General features: G+C 35.7%; 1 long non-coding RNA gene and 1 pseudogene across 4 annotated transcripts; one reads left to right on the top strand and one right to left on the bottom strand.

Annotated features, from left to right (window-relative positions):
* Positions 1-968: 968 nt before the first annotated feature.
* On the top strand, positions 969-3,222 carry LOC143532751 (alpha-crystallin domain-containing protein 22.3-like; annotated as a pseudogene). Its single transcript, XR_013135239.1, has 2 exons — positions 969-1,329; positions 2,201-3,222. The product of XR_013135239.1 is annotated as an alpha-crystallin domain-containing protein 22.3-like (transcript).
* Positions 3,223-4,493: 1,271 nt separating this feature from the next.
* On the bottom strand, positions 4,494-7,327 carry LOC143532736 (uncharacterized). Of its 3 annotated transcripts, XR_013135237.1 has the most exons (6): positions 6,493-7,327; positions 6,229-6,365; positions 6,071-6,134; positions 5,812-5,997; positions 4,972-5,152; positions 4,494-4,882 (listed from the first exon to the last, which is right to left on the bottom strand). It is a non-coding gene; the product is annotated as an uncharacterized LOC143532736 (long non-coding RNA). The 3 variants fall into 3 exon arrangements; XR_013135236.1 differs by having other exon boundaries at positions 4,495-4,882; positions 6,214-7,327; XR_013135235.1 differs by having other exon boundaries at positions 4,495-4,882; positions 6,229-7,327.
* Positions 7,328-15,690: the final 8,363 nt, after the last annotated feature.

The raw sequence follows: 15,690 nt of genomic DNA, 5'->3' as shown, positions 1-15,690 counted from the left end.
TATATTATAGGATATGATATGATCCCTCTACTTTACTTTTTCTGGCTTTATTTCAAAATTTTATTATTATATTTGTTATATCATTATTTTGATAATTTGGTTCTAAAATTATATTATTGGACTGCAGGGGCGAAACGGTTATGGCTGCGACTGTGTCGTTTGATTTGCAGACATTCATTATGTGCACTCAGGTGTTAAAGCTGTACAGGCAAGCTTTAAGAGTTGCAAAAAAGTGAACTTTTATGCAACAAAACAATTTAATTCTATTCTATTTAAAAATTTCAACATATTTATATGATAATACCATCAAAGACTGAAACATGAATGCCTTACCAGTCACCACTTATTGATAAGAAATGATGATGTCAATATGTCATGTTTGACTTTTGATAGTCAACCGGGTTCTTTAAAAAAGAGTTATTTTAGGGAGCTGTTATTCAGACACCAGGTCGTTCTTTTAAGAAAAGAGTTATTTTGGTTCTTGAATGTATCAAAAATGTATTTAAAAGTCTTCTTAGTTCTTATAAAGTAATGACTATTTGTTTGTTTCTTTGAGTGGGTTGATGCATAAATAATTAAGTACATTGATGGGATCTTTTAATGAATCCGCTTCATATGCATAGCATATAAAAGAATGAAATTTCTTTGTTTGGGTTGATGGATTGGATAGAGAAATTATATATTTTGTGTTATATAATGCTAAAATTTTTGGTTTAGCCTTTCATTGTAGTCGTCCTACATCGAGTTGCAGCCAAAGTTTGGCTCTTTTAAATTTTATATAAAGACCTCCCGTTCGCATATCTTTTTTTTTATCTTCATTGAGACTTGGTAGATTTACTTCTTGATATCTCTTAATCATTTGAGCTCAAAAGAGGTAATATTTTTCATTATCCTCTTAGTATTTTGTATTTGTTTTTATTCTCTTATTTATTTATTTATGTGCGTCTGTTGTGGACGCACGCGTCTGTGTGTGTGTTTGTATGTATGTATTTATGTGTGGATTTCAGATCAAACTTGGATTGGCCGATCAAGTAACAATGTGTGCGACTCATCTCAACTCTGTCCCGTACACGGGCCCACCTTTAGATCACTCCCAACAGAATGAAGCCAACCCGGTTTTAAAGAATCATCCATCAATGGTTTTTCTGCCTCAACCAACCACTGTGAAAGAACTAGACAACATATTATCTGACACAAAAAATGGAATAGCGGTTTCTGGCAGGGCTGCTAGTGGCCAAATCGGGCTACTTATCGGCTCATCTGACATTTCTGAGTCTGAAGATGGCTTCCTGTTCCGTGTTGCTCTTCCTGGTATCGAGAAGAATGAAAGTAAGTACATGTTGGCTACTTGGCTGGACCTGTTGGTTTAAGCAGTTTGTTGGTTCGGCTTTGGCAGTTTGGTGTAGGGTAATGGTGGGTTGACTTGTTCAACCTGAAAACGGCCCATATATTTATTTGTGTCAAAAGCAACAACCTTAACTTGCACACACTTAAAATCTTGCAACTCGAATGTGGCCCGTTTAACCCCTTTTAATAAACATGTCAACCGAGTTGGCTGGTGATAAATGATAATCAAGTTGTAAACATTTTAATTATTAATTACTTAATTGGGTTGGTGGGTTGTAAAAAATGGGTTGAACAGGCTAATGCGTCGCAGTCAACACAAACATGTCCCTTTGAATAGAACAGGTCTACCGAACACGACCCGCTTAACCCATTTATCTAAACATGTCAAATGAGTTGGTGGGTAATAATCAAGTTGTAAAAATGTTAATTGGGTTGGTGGGTTTTAAAAAAAATGGTTAATTCGGTTTTTGGGTCGATCTTTTAACTAAACGGGTTTAACAAGTCAACCCGATCACGACCCTTTTGATTAAACAAGTCAACCCGAACATGACCCTTTTTTAATTGAGTTTATATATCAACCCAAAACCTGGTATTTTCATGTCGTGACGAAAATTGCCACCTCTAGAGTTTGGTTGTTTGAATCAAGTTTTTTTTTCTAAAAGTTTTAAGTTTGTATTGATTTTTTTTAAAACGATAAAGATGGTTTACAAATATAATATATATACACATAGCTGCATATTCCATAGATGAAAAAACAATAAATAAAAAATTTTAAATTACTGGTTCAGTCTGTTTCAACGGTTTATAAACACCCGTAAATTATACGTTTGCGGTCACATTATTTAATTTTCAGAGTTCAAATGTGATGTTCAAGAAGACGGAACAATCATAATCAATGGAGTAACGGGCACTCGCGGGAAAAAAATTTGAACTTCATATGCACACCGAGAATCTCTGTCCACAAGGAGACTTGTCGGTTTCCTATTCCTGGCCTGCACATGTGGACCCAACAACCTTGGAGCATGTGTTTGACAATGGTGTGCTTGAAGGGGTTATTAAGAAGAAACAGGTCTAAAGATCATGTTGTCTGTTATAGGTTTGGTTTAGATTTTAGAAGAGTGTTTGTACATTGTTGTGTTATATATGGATGTGTATTGTATTGCACTATATTATTATTTAAGGCTTATTAGTTTGAGCCCGCGGGCCCACCTTAGAGATTCAGAAACATAAGGTGTGCCGGTGGGCTCACACCAATAACCTTGATAGTAATAATATAGTCGAATATATTGTTGTTAAAGACCATGGGCATGTTTTGTTTGTTCAAGGATTTTAGTTTTGTACTAACTGGATTTGAGGATTTTCTTTGGCTCCTTAAACGTGTGTGATTTTGCGTGTAACTTTGGTTGATTGATATTTTGATGCATGTTGCAACAAAATGTTGTGCGTGTTTGAGAGGCCAAAAATCTCATCATGAATAAGGTTGAGCCTTATTACTTGAGGGTAACCATATTACTAGATCTCACCTACAATACCATGCCTAACATAGATTACAACCATACATACTATTGAAGTCGGGAAGGATGAATCGCTCTTGAAAAGGAATGCATTGACTTGACTCTGTCAACTGGTTGGACCGCAGGTTTGATGATTTCCCTCACTAGTGACAGTGCAGTTCAAGTCCAGGATGTATAGCACAAGCAACATCAAACAACACATAAGAAAGGGCTTATACATCGAAAAATTTCCACTTAGCCTAATCCAGACTTGAGGACTTAAATCTATTTCCAACTTAAAGAAAGCTAAGGTAGCGTTTGGTATGCAGTTTTCACATGGAGAATGGAATAATTTATTGCTTGAGAATGAAAAAAGTAATGTTTGGTTGTTTAATGGAATTGAATCATCCATTACACATGGAATCTCATTCCAATAAAACCATTCCTTTTCACCCCTCTCTTTTTTATCATTCTATTCCTCCTACACTCTACTTTCTCAACAACACCACCACCTAACAACATCAACCACTACCATAGCCACCACCACCGCTGCCACTGTCGTCGTCTCCACCACCACCTCTGTGACACTCCGCTAAATCGGTCATATCCGTACAGATATTAAACTTGAATTTCTAGTGCTAATTCCCTTTAGATTAAATTTTGATTAATCGTAACAAGGCTAGCACGAGCCCTCACGTGTAGGATACATTGCACCTCGGTAAATTTTTAAATTACTCAAATTTAAGATTTTATCCGAGGATACGAGCGTTGTTGATACAAATTGTAATAGTACACACGGCAGTAATACACAAACTTATATGTATATATTTGTTTGCGGAATTAAAATAGTATTACGTTCGAATAGTAAATATATATATTTTACACGCAAACAAAAGTGGGTCACGTAAATAACTATGTGTAACGAAATATACACATGCACGCAAAAACATACGAGTAGGTAAAATTATACATTAGATAATACGCGAGTTTGTTTGTCCACACCTATACAAATATTCTACTCTAAGCACTTCTAAACTAAATTATTTGTAACTAACATGTAATTAATTAATAACTAGCATGTAATTAACCATTAATATCATTAATAACAAATTAAATTATTTTCTAATTTTCTAAACCCAATCCCACGGCCAAAAGAAACCCCCACATTTTTCACAAACTTGTATTATATCCAAATATATATACACCTAGCAATATAATAATACATGCACATGAGTCCAAGATATAGTTTACAAACTTCATCATTGCAATCCATAATCATGCCTTTACAAAATCTACTAATTGGTCAACCCAAATATCTTCCCTCATTGTAGGTCGGTTGATCACCTCACAAATTCACACTATAGTTATTGAATTATATTCATTTGAATACTCAACATTAACTCTTACAACTTTGGATTTTTATAAACTAGAACCATTGTAAGGAACAATTAAATCACCAAAAGTCAAGAGTTTGTATATCATTCATTACCTTACCACCATCACCAAAAACCATAGCCCTCAGATCTTTTTATTCCTTGTTTGTCGGCCAACAGCATTACTAGATTTCCTCTTGTTCACACAAAATCCATTTCTACTCTATTACATTATTACAGATAAATCTATACTGTATAACTAGTAGGTGTGCCCGCGCGTTGCGACGGGAACGCCATGAGGATTTGATCAGTATAATGAAGTCTAAACCGTTTTACATAAGATTCATTACAATTTACAAGTGCACACCTCTCTTTCAAGTGGTAATATTTCAATAAACGATCCAACAATCTACTACTACATGTCTTGACAACATTCAGTATATACAAAACAAATGTTTTGTGTTACTTTCATTTAAACATACCATTCATATTACTCCTATAATTATATAGATTCAACAGTATTGAGGTCTTGCATAATCCGAGGTCAGTGGCATTCCCACTCGAAATTTCCGTTTAATTTGACAAAATGGCAACTCAACATGTAACCTTCCTTACACCACTTTGGCAGGCGACTCGAATTGGTTTCATAAAAGTTGAGGCGTAAGCATCCTGCATCCACATAGTTTGAAACAACTAAGATACATAGTCGTATGCATAATACTTTGGTCATAACTGTAACAACTAATCAATTGACTCACTGTGAACTTAGTAACTTGATATCTCCAAAAAGTCCTTGTACATCTCACGAACAAACGCAACACAAGAAGTTGACTTTCCATCCACGTATCCCCAACCATCTTGTTCAGGTACCATTAATAACTTGGCAAAGGATTAATCACGTCTTTCAACTTCCACTAAAATTTCAGCAAGTTCAAGCCCCTGCAAAAAAATCAACCCGCGTGAACATAATTTTGACCCATTTATAAAAATGGATCGATTAGGTTATGGTTTACTCAAATGGGTAAATAAAAAATTGCTAGGATGGGTAAACAATATATGTTTGAGTTAAATACGGTTTTAGTTCATTTGGTCTGACCTAAATAACCTTTTTAGTCTTATTAGTTTAAAATGTAAACTTCTCTTTTTTTAGTCCAATAGTTCCATTTTCATATCAGTTAAAGATGTTAATTTTTTATTAAAGGGCGAAAATACCCTTTGATTGTTATGTTACTTGGTGAAAATATTAAAACTATTTAAATTGACTAACACATATAATCCAAGAGTATTTTTGCCTTTAAATAAGAAAGTTAACAAACAATTTGAATCAGGTTAGCATCATAGCATGCTTGGCTTTAAATGATATGAAAATAAAACATTAAACTGAAAAAATCAAAATCAAACTACCGAACTAAAAGGTTTATTATGGTCAAACCACATGGATTAAAACCGTACTTAATTCTATATATTTTGCAATCATAATAAATTAATTTACTATCATTACAAAGAGCAGACCACTGTTCGCAACTGACTCAGGTAATTTATTCTTTTAAATTATACCGTAATTACAACAAAAACATAAATGGATAAGAGAATCTTACCGAGGGCTTGAGCAACTGTCGATCTTTTTCTAGTATCCTTGTTAAATAGCCGTTTGACAAAACTTTGTCCTTGGACGATAGTGTGGGCCATGACACTTCATCAAACATAGATTTGGTTTTAAACTGCGCAAGAATTTCTATATCTTTAAATCTTCATATCGGTTTTTCCTTCCACACCTTCCACATCTAGAGAGGCAAAATTTATATTAATATTAAATTAAAAAAAAGTAAAATGTTAATTAGCATGAACATGATTTACCATATTAATTTGCTTCTTCTAGTTTCTCCTTCATCTGTTTTGACGACTCAAGAATCTTAGGTGTCTGTGCATTTATCAGATCAAGAAATTAGGAAAAGATGAAACTGATACAAAAAGAAGCCCAACAAGCAAGTTAAATAAACCTCATTACTCCTTACACAAAGATATCAATGGCTGCTCTAACATCCTCTGTAATTGCTTTTGCATCCTGTCACATTCAACAATTTGTCTCTCTATAAGACCCTCAAATTTCCTATTATAATTATCTTGACCTTTTGCCTTTGTTTCTTGGTATCTGATTACAGTTAAGCAACAAACATTGAAAATCGCAGTGTTCAAATCTTGCATATGATCTAGCAACTTTAGATAATGGCTTTATAACACTTTAAAAAAAAACTAAATAGAAGACTGATAAAATAAACAGTGAGAAGATAGATACTATTTCGTCAACTGAAATGAGTGCACGGTGCACCTTCGGGCATGGTCCCATGTCCATTTTATTGAATTCAAAACATAAAAAAATAACTAAGCATAACAAGAACAACATGTGACAGCTATTTTATATGCACAAGTTGATTGTATTGCAATTAGCAACCAGGCAAGGTTGCATTCACCTCCCCTGTTTCTAGCGGTGTAAACGAGCCAAGCTCAACCAGGGTCTAGGTCGGCTTGTTTCAAGCTCTAAATTTAAAGCACGGGCTAAAATAAACAAAAAACAAACGAAAACATGAAATTGTTAAGACCGACTTTTATACGAAAGTGATGTTATTCCCAAACAAACATAGCCGAACATAAACACCTTAACGTAATGTGGAAGATCCACAGTTCAACGTCTTTTATTTAGAGTTGGGCTACCACCACCGCCCATGGTTGCAATGGGTCAGAAAGGAGGGCCTCGTGACACCCGCCCAGTTGACCCATTGACTGGAAGGGTCTTGATCCCCGAGCAACCAGCCAAACCTAGTATTGAATCAGTGGATGCTTAAGAAAGTATTTCATCCTTGTGAGTGCTCAATATAAATGAAACAAATGTAGAAATTTGAGTAAATTGTAAAATATGACATCTGCAATTTCCATCAAATCTTATACACTTCACAAGGATTGCAGCGAGTGATAAAATATCTTCAAATGAGAAACAGAGAGAGCTGCATATGCTACATATTATTTCTTGAATTCAAAATGTGTGTCCAAAGTTTTTATTCGGTTTTGTTTTAGTTTCGGCTCAGTTTTGTTTTTTTGTTTCGCTTCAGTTAAAGATTTTTCAGCTTTTGATTTATGTTTTTTTTTGGTTTTCAATACAAAATCTTTAGTTGATTTTGTTTGAGTTTTTTGGTTTTTGGATTCATTTAAGTTCTGTTTCAGTTTTTTCGGTTTTTTGATTTGAAATTTTCATTTCAATTCGGTATGATTTTATCATGTTTTTTGTTGGGTCAAGAATTTGATCCAAATTAGGAGATTTGACATAAACGAAGAATTTCGAAGATTGGAATCTTCTCAACCTCCTCAGAAACTGCTAAGTATTGAATCCGAGCACACCTTGGACCTTCGAGTAAGCTTTTACTTAGCCGAGTACGAGATTTTGCCTCCCGGGCAAGGTTTACTTCTAATAGTCTTCTTAAGTGGATATCCGAGCAAGGTATGCTTTTTAAGTGTTTTCCAGAGTAAGGTTCATTAATTTGGCATATCCGAGCAAGGTTCACTTTGTCAAGCAGGATTGTTCTTCAAGACCAAGTATTTTACTCTTCCGAGTAAGGTATGGTCAACCAAGTCCAAGAAGCCAAGTATTTGGAAGACCGGGCAAGGTATTCTTTAATAATTATGGTCCGAGTATACTTGATGAGTTAATAGAATATCTTTAAGTTATCTCGAGTAAGGTTCTGCTCAAGTAAGGTATGTACTCCCGAGTACACCTTATCAATAAGTTGTTCAACTGACAATGAGCCGAACAGGATCATAGAAGAACAAGGTTGCTCGTAAGGATTTGTCGAGCAAAGTTTGATAAATCCAAGAAGATTGAAGTCTACTCGGTGAATATTTTACTTGGTAAAATATTCTTTAAGTACAGTCTACCCGGGAACTGATTCCGAGTACACTTCTATGTTTACTAAGTCTGAAGGAGGGCCGAGTACACTGCGTACTCGGAGACTGATGTTTAATGAAAAGCCTACCCGGAAGACTTGTTTTACACTTAGTATATTTTTGAATATGTAAATTGAATATGTACTATCGGATAGGGTTTCTAGAAGGAATGACAGCTGTCTTAGGTTGGCAGGCCTATAAATAGAATAATTAGGGCACGCCGCCAGAGGACGGGACGGAGACAAGAGAGACGAAAAATACGGATAAGACCGACACATTAATTGAGAGAATATTGTGTGTGTGACGGCTGTCCTAGGATTCCTTCTAAACCCTAATCGATTATCCTTTTGTATGATTAACGTTATATAAATGGAAATCTTTTGAGTGAATCCTTCGTGTGTCTTCGTATTTTGAATATTCATTGCAACCGTATGTTTGTTATTGATTCCGCCTTTAACAAACGGTCATCTTTCTAAACATAGTAACCCGTCATTAACTCGCTTGTCAACACGATTAATTTTGTGTGAGTTATGACATGATTGATTAAGATCCGATCCAAATCGAACATCACAACTTGAGACCTGACAAGTGGTATCAGAGCCTGTCGCTGCTATTTTTAGAAAGATTGTTGCTGATTAAGATTTGAAGAAGAATGACGTAAACAGAGCACTGTTCGATTGATTTATGACGTCAGAAGCTCTGTTCTTCATTTTTCTTCCAGATCTACAAGTTTTAGGTGTTTTCTTTTCCTTATTTCACTTAAAGCTTTGATTTTTATTGTTGAATCTTGTTCTATTCATATCAGACACCTCAGATCTTAGAATTTATTCTCAGATCTGATTATTTTAATCTATTTTTGATAAGAACTTGACTTTTATTTTAAGAAAATGTCTGGATATGAGGAACAAGAGGTGTCTACTAATAAGATACCTAGATTGTATGGTCAGGAGAACTTTACCAAGTGGAAAGTGCTTTTTGAGGCTGCTGTTTGTTATAATGATGTGGATATGTGGAATTCTATCAAGAATGGTCCACAAGCTGCCGTTGAAGAAGGTGCTAATGCAAATGCTATTGCTGCTGTCAGAGAGAGAATGAGAAAAGTTGATGACAGAGCATTGGCTATGCTCAAACTTGGTCTGTCTTGGGAAATCCTCACAAAGGTTGCACATCATCAAAGTGCTAAGGCAATGTATGATGCAATCCTTGAGATGTATGAAGGGAACACTGAATTGAAGAACATTAAGAAGCAAAGACTGAAGCAACAGTTAGAAAGATTCAAGTATAGAGATGGTGAAAGGTTGAAGTCAATACTAGAACGTTTTCTGAGTATTGTGAATGAGTTGAGAACAACTGATTATGTAATGACTGACTTTGATTTGAATACAAAGTTGCTCAACTCAATGCCAAAAGAATGGTATACTGCTTGCAAATTCATCCTTCAAAAGCAAAATTTCAATGAATTGAAATTGGATGATGTAGTATGTTTTCTTCAAGCTGCTGAACTTGAAATGATTGAGAATGAAATGATCAAGGAAGATAAACCAAGTTTCAATGTGTCAAATGCTTTAATTGTTCCAATGCGGAATCTTACAACAAAGAATCAACAACAAATTCCCATCATTGAAGAACCAAGTGATCACAACAATGAGACTCCTAGGTCATTCATTGGAGGTGGTTCAAGCAGTCAAGGTGGTCAACAAAGGTTTAATGTTCAATTGATTGATGATGATTCAGCCTCTGTGGGAAATGGAAATGCTCAAAGTGCTGGTGCAGGGCATGTTCAAGGGAGTGATGCACAAGCCCTAATGTCTATGTTCACTGAATCCTACAATGCATTTGTGGCCAAAAACTTGATTCACACAAGTGTAGTGCAGGATGATTTGGAACAAATAGATGCTGATGACCTTGAAGACATGGATCTCAAATGGCAAGCTGCAATGTTGGCATTAAGAAGCAAGAGACTGTACAATAGAACTGGTAGATCACTAGTTTCTGGTCCAAATGAGAGAATAGGATTTGACAAGTCCAAGGCTATCTACTACAACTGTCAACAGCCTGGACACTTTGCAAGAGAGTGCAATATGCCAAGGAACTTTCAAGTCAATCAGTTCCAACAGCCTAGAAACCAACAACAATACCAGCAGAATGTGCATAGAAACAACAACCAGCAGAACTTCAACAATAACCAAGGCTTCAATCCCAACAACAACAACTTCCATCCAAACAACAACTTCAATCCCAATTTTAACAACCACTATCAGCCTCAGATGAACAACCAGCAGGGTATGAATCAGAATCAAGTATATCAAATTAACAACAATCAGAATCAAACTGTTCAAAACCCTGCAACTAACAACATTCCAGCAAACCAAAATCAACCAAGAAATCAAGGCAATGTGGCAGTAACTACTCAGCATGAGGGAAGCTTTGACTGGAGTAACCATGAGGAAGATATAGCAGATGATATCAGAAGAGCTAATGTGGCATTCATGGCCATAGACTCTACATCTTCATCTAAGGTACATTCTGATCCTAATGCTGATTTACCTAAACTTGTCAATGAATTAAAAGAAAAGGTTGGTAAGCTGGAAAGTGAGTGTTTTAAGAAGCAAAGCATTATCAATGCTTATGAGGCAAGTGAGATTGTTAGTGAGGAAACAATGAAAAGTTTGGAAGAGGATTGTATGAATAGATATAGAGCTCAGACAAGATTCACAACAGAAATTAGTGGGTTGAAGAAGATGGTGATTGATGAAAAGGTGCTGAATACAAAGCTGCAAACTGAAAATGAATTCCTAAAGAACTTAGTTTCAACTGGAAACATATGTGGAATTCTGAATAAAGTAAGAGAAGATGAAAAGTACAAGGCTGTTCCACCACCATTCAACAACAAATTTATGCCTAAAGTTGACAAAGAGAAGAGAAGTGCTTATCTACAATAATTCAAAGATGTGTTTCAAGACAAAGAACATGTTGCAGATTTGTACAAGAATGTTGAGGTGAGTGAAGATGGTGAATTTGTTATGAAGAAAGAACTGAAAGAGGAAAAGTCAATTGGAGTTCAAGTCTCTGAAGATGACTTTGATTCAGATGAGTTGGATCAAGATGATCTGAGTGATTTGAGTGATCAAATTACTGAAAAGGAAATTCAAGCTGCTGAAAAAGGAAGAAAATATAGAAAGCCTGAATCTATTGATCAACTTCCAAAGTATCCTCCAGTTACACATAAAATGAAAAGAATGAATGAGCAAATGAAAAGAGAACATGTTTCTTTTGACATTGGTGAAAAGAAGAACGTGTGTTACAATGCTGTCAGACCTCCAAGCAAAAAGTTTTTGGAAAAATTAGAAAAGAACAAGAAAAAGAAGGTAAATAAGGAAGAAATGGATATAGAATATATTACTCCCATTTATCCTATCTTTTCAAGTGTTGAAGACTTTGATGTGGGTGAGGTAGAAACTGTTGAGGAATATGAAAGAAGGAAGTCAAGATATAGAGAGAATGAAGATGATCAACCACTGAATTTGAAAAAGGTTGTCTTTGTTAAAGGGAATGTGGAAAGAAGTGACATCAGAATGGCTGAGTTTGTTCCATTCTCAATTGATTTTGACAATCTAAAAAACAAAAAGACAATTGGTATAAGAGAGCCCAAACCAAGTGAAAGGTTCAGGAGACCAAAAGAACATGAGATGTTCAAAAGAAAGGTGTGGTGTAGAAAGTGTGATGAATATGGACACCATACTGATTCATGTAATGAGAGACTCAAGTTTCAGCCATTTCATGTCCCAAATGGAACAAAGTTTGGTCAAGACTTTGTTTTGTACAAAGAGAAGTATGCCATGTATTTGGGAAAGGGAAATGTGAATAGCATAGAGACAAGAGTTGAAGTGAAGGCTGAGACAAAGAAGAAGAAGCAAATGACTGAGAATGTGAGAAGAAGTAAATCACCTCAGAAGCAAAAGCAGGTGATAATGGAGAACCAGTCATTGAAATTTAACAAAAATACTCATTCAGTCAAGTCTGATGAGTCACAAAAATCATCAGGCAGTGAGAAATCAAGAAGAAAAACTGTATATCAAAGAAAGAAACAAGCTGTACTCACTGGTGATGAAAAGTTCTTGTTAAAACATAGATTTGAACCACAAGGTTTCACATGGAAACCTAGAACTGAAGCTAAAATTGAAGCTGTGACTGATGTAAGAGACTTCTCAAAAACTAAGGACTATGTCTTACAAGAGAAGATGACTGACTTAGTTGAGCTTAACAATTCAGCTTCACTTGTTAAAACACCAAGAGAGTGTGGTTATGAAACTGACCATTCAGACAACTTGGAAATCACTCATGAAGATCTTGAACCTTCAACACTCACTTCCCAAGCTGCCACTGAAACTGACACTGATAAGTTGCAAGTTGATGAAGCTTGCATCTCATCACTGAACTAATCAAATTTCTCTTTGTGCAGGAACAGGCCACTCCATTGAATGATATATGGTATATGGATAGTGGTTGTTTTAGGCACATGACTTATGACAAGAGGTCACTTGTGAACTATGAAGAGAAATATGAAGGTCCTGTTGCTTTTGGGAGTGATGAAAATGGTGGAAAGATTGTGGGTAAAGGGATATTGACAAATGGGAAGGTGTCTTTTGACAATGTCTTTCAAGTTGAGGGACTACAATACAATTTGTTGAGTATATCTCAAATGTGAGATAAGGGTTACAAAGTCAGTTTTGATGATTCTCATTGTTTCATCTTAAAACCTGAGTTTGTGATCCCACCTGAAATGATTATGATGATGGCACCAAGAAATGACAACTTGTATGAGTTGAATATGAAAGAAGCTATTTCAAGAGGTGGTGCATGTTTTGTTTCCAAAGCCACTGAAAATGAGTCAAAATTGTGGCATAGGAAACTATGTCATGTAAACTTAAAGAACATGAATAGACTAGTCAAGGGTGAACATGTGATTGGTTTGCCTACAAGAGAATTTAAGTTAGATGATCATTGTAACTCATGTCAGAAGGGAAAACAACACAAGTCTACTCATAAGACAAAGCTCATCATTTCAATTGATCAACCCCTTGAGTTACTTCATATGGATCTTTTTGGTCCTGTGAGTGTACCAAGTATTGGAAAGAAGAGACACTGTTTGGTGATCATTGATGACTATTCAAGATATACTTGGGTTTATTTCCTAAGTACCAAAGATGCGACTGCTGAGTTGATTAAGGGTTGTGTTACAATGATTGAAAATAAACTGAATAAGAAAGTGAAGATGATGAGAAGTGACAATGGTACTGAGTTCAAGAATGGAGTTATGGAAGAATTTTGTGCTCTGAAAGGAATAATGCAACAATTTTCAGCTCCAAGAACTTCTGAACAAAATGGTGTTGCAGAAAGGAGAAACAGAACACTAATAGAAGCTGCAAGAACCATGTTGGCTGATGCTAACTTACCTGTCACATTCTGGGCTGAAGAAATCAACACTGCTTGTTATGTTCAGATTAGAGTGCTTGTGAACAAAAGGCATGATAAAACTCCTTATGAGATTTTCAACAATAGAAAGCCTTACATCAAGTTCTTCAAGCCCTTTGGCTGCAAATGTTTTTTATTGAACACTAGAGACTATTTGAACAAGTTTCAAACTAAGTCACTAGATTGTTTCTTTGTTGGATATTCTACTCACTCAAAGGCATACAGAGTTTATGTGAAAGATCACATGAGTGTGATAGATTCATCTGACATTATTTTTAATGAGAATCAATTCAACACAGTCAGTGGTGCAACATGGCTGTTTGATCATGAAAAGTTAATAAAGTCATTCAAGATTTATTCTGAAGACTTTGATGATACATTCTACAAGACCAGTGTACTTGAAGAAAATAAGAAGAAAGAACTGGAGTTGGAAGAATTGTGGAAAAAGGTTGCTAGGAAAGAAAAGGAATACACTTTTGTGAAAAGCTCCTCAAACAATGACATTGAACAAGATCAGGAAATGACAAGTCAAAATAGTCCTTATGTACAAAATGATCATGTTCAGAATGGGAGTGACACAAGCAACCAATCAAATGAAGTTGAGAATGCTTCCACAACAAGATTTCAAGACTTGTTTCAAAGTTTGAATCTGGGAAACAATGGTGCATCTACTTCAGGACAAACCAATGATGAAGCACCAGAGTTTCATGATGCAGAAGCTGATTTGATCATTGAAGAACCTGAAATCAATGAAACAAATCTTAACACAAATTTGTCTACAAATATGATAATACAAACTCCCACTGTTGAAAAGAATCATCCTGCTGAAAATATCATTGGTGACTTGCATGAAAGAGTAACAAGAAGTCATTCTGAGATAGCAAACATCTGTCTGTACTCTTGCTTTCTATCCCAATTAGAACCAAAGAATATTGCTCAAGCTTTAAAAGACAATAGTTGGGTAGAGGCAATGCAAGAGGAATTGGCCCAGTTTAGAGATTTACATGTATGGGATCTTGTAGACAAGCCACATGACAGATATGCAATTGGAACCAAATGGGTGTTCAGAAACAAAAGGGATGAAAGGGGTTTGGTGATTAAGAACAAAGCTAGACTTGTAGCACTGGGATGTCTTCAAAAGAAAGGGATAGACTTTGAGGAAGTGTTTGCACCAGTTGCAAGACTGGAAGCCATAAGAATTTTCCTTGCATATGCTGCCTCAAAGAACATAAGAGTATTCCAGCTTGATGTTAAATCTGCATTCCTTAATGGAAATATTGATGAAGAAGTGTATGTGGCTCAACCACCAGGTTTTGAGGATCCTTTGTATCCAAACAGGGTATATAAGTTAAACAAAGCCCTTTATGGATTGCATCAGGCTCCTAGAGCATGGTATGATGAGTTATCAACTCATCTTCTTGAAAATGGTTTCACTAGGGGAGCCATTGACAAGACACTCTTCTACAGAAGAAAGGGATCAGATTTGTTACTAGTACAAGTCTATGTTGATGATATCATCTTTGGATCTACAAATGAAAATATGTGTTTGGAGTTTGAAGAGGTGATGAAGTCCAAGTACAGCATGAGTTCCATGGGTGAAATGAATTTCTTTCTGGGACTGCAAGTTCAACAAAAGGATGAAGGAATCTTCATTCACCAAGCTAAGTATGTGCAGGACATTTTGAATAAGTTCAACTGTCATGATTACAAGGCTGCCTCAACTCCAATGGACACCAAAGAAAAGATGATAGCTGATGAAAAGGGGGAGTCAGTTGATGAACATGAATACAGAGCCAAGATTGGATCTCTGATGTATCTGACTGCAACAAGACCAGATATCATGTTTGTTGTTTGTGTATGTGCTAGGTTCCAATCAAATCCAAAAGTCTCCCACATGAATGTTGTGAAAAGAATATTCAGATATTTGAAGGGAAGACCAGACTTAGGGATTTGGTATCCAATGAACCAATCCTTTGATCTGATTGCATATACAGACAGTGATTATGATGGATGCAATATGAGTAGAAAGTCAACATCGGGGGGATGCCAGTTTTTGGGTGAAAGGC

Source organism: Bidens hawaiensis, unplaced genomic scaffold (assembly GCF_021521415.1).
Source record: "Bidens hawaiensis isolate Kalapana, Puna unplaced genomic scaffold, B.hawaiensis_p1.1 tig00000702_1, whole genome shotgun sequence".
NCBI lineage: Eukaryota > Viridiplantae > Streptophyta > Magnoliopsida > Asterales > Asteraceae > Bidens > Bidens hawaiensis.
This window is presented reverse-complemented; position numbering and strand designations above follow the sequence as displayed.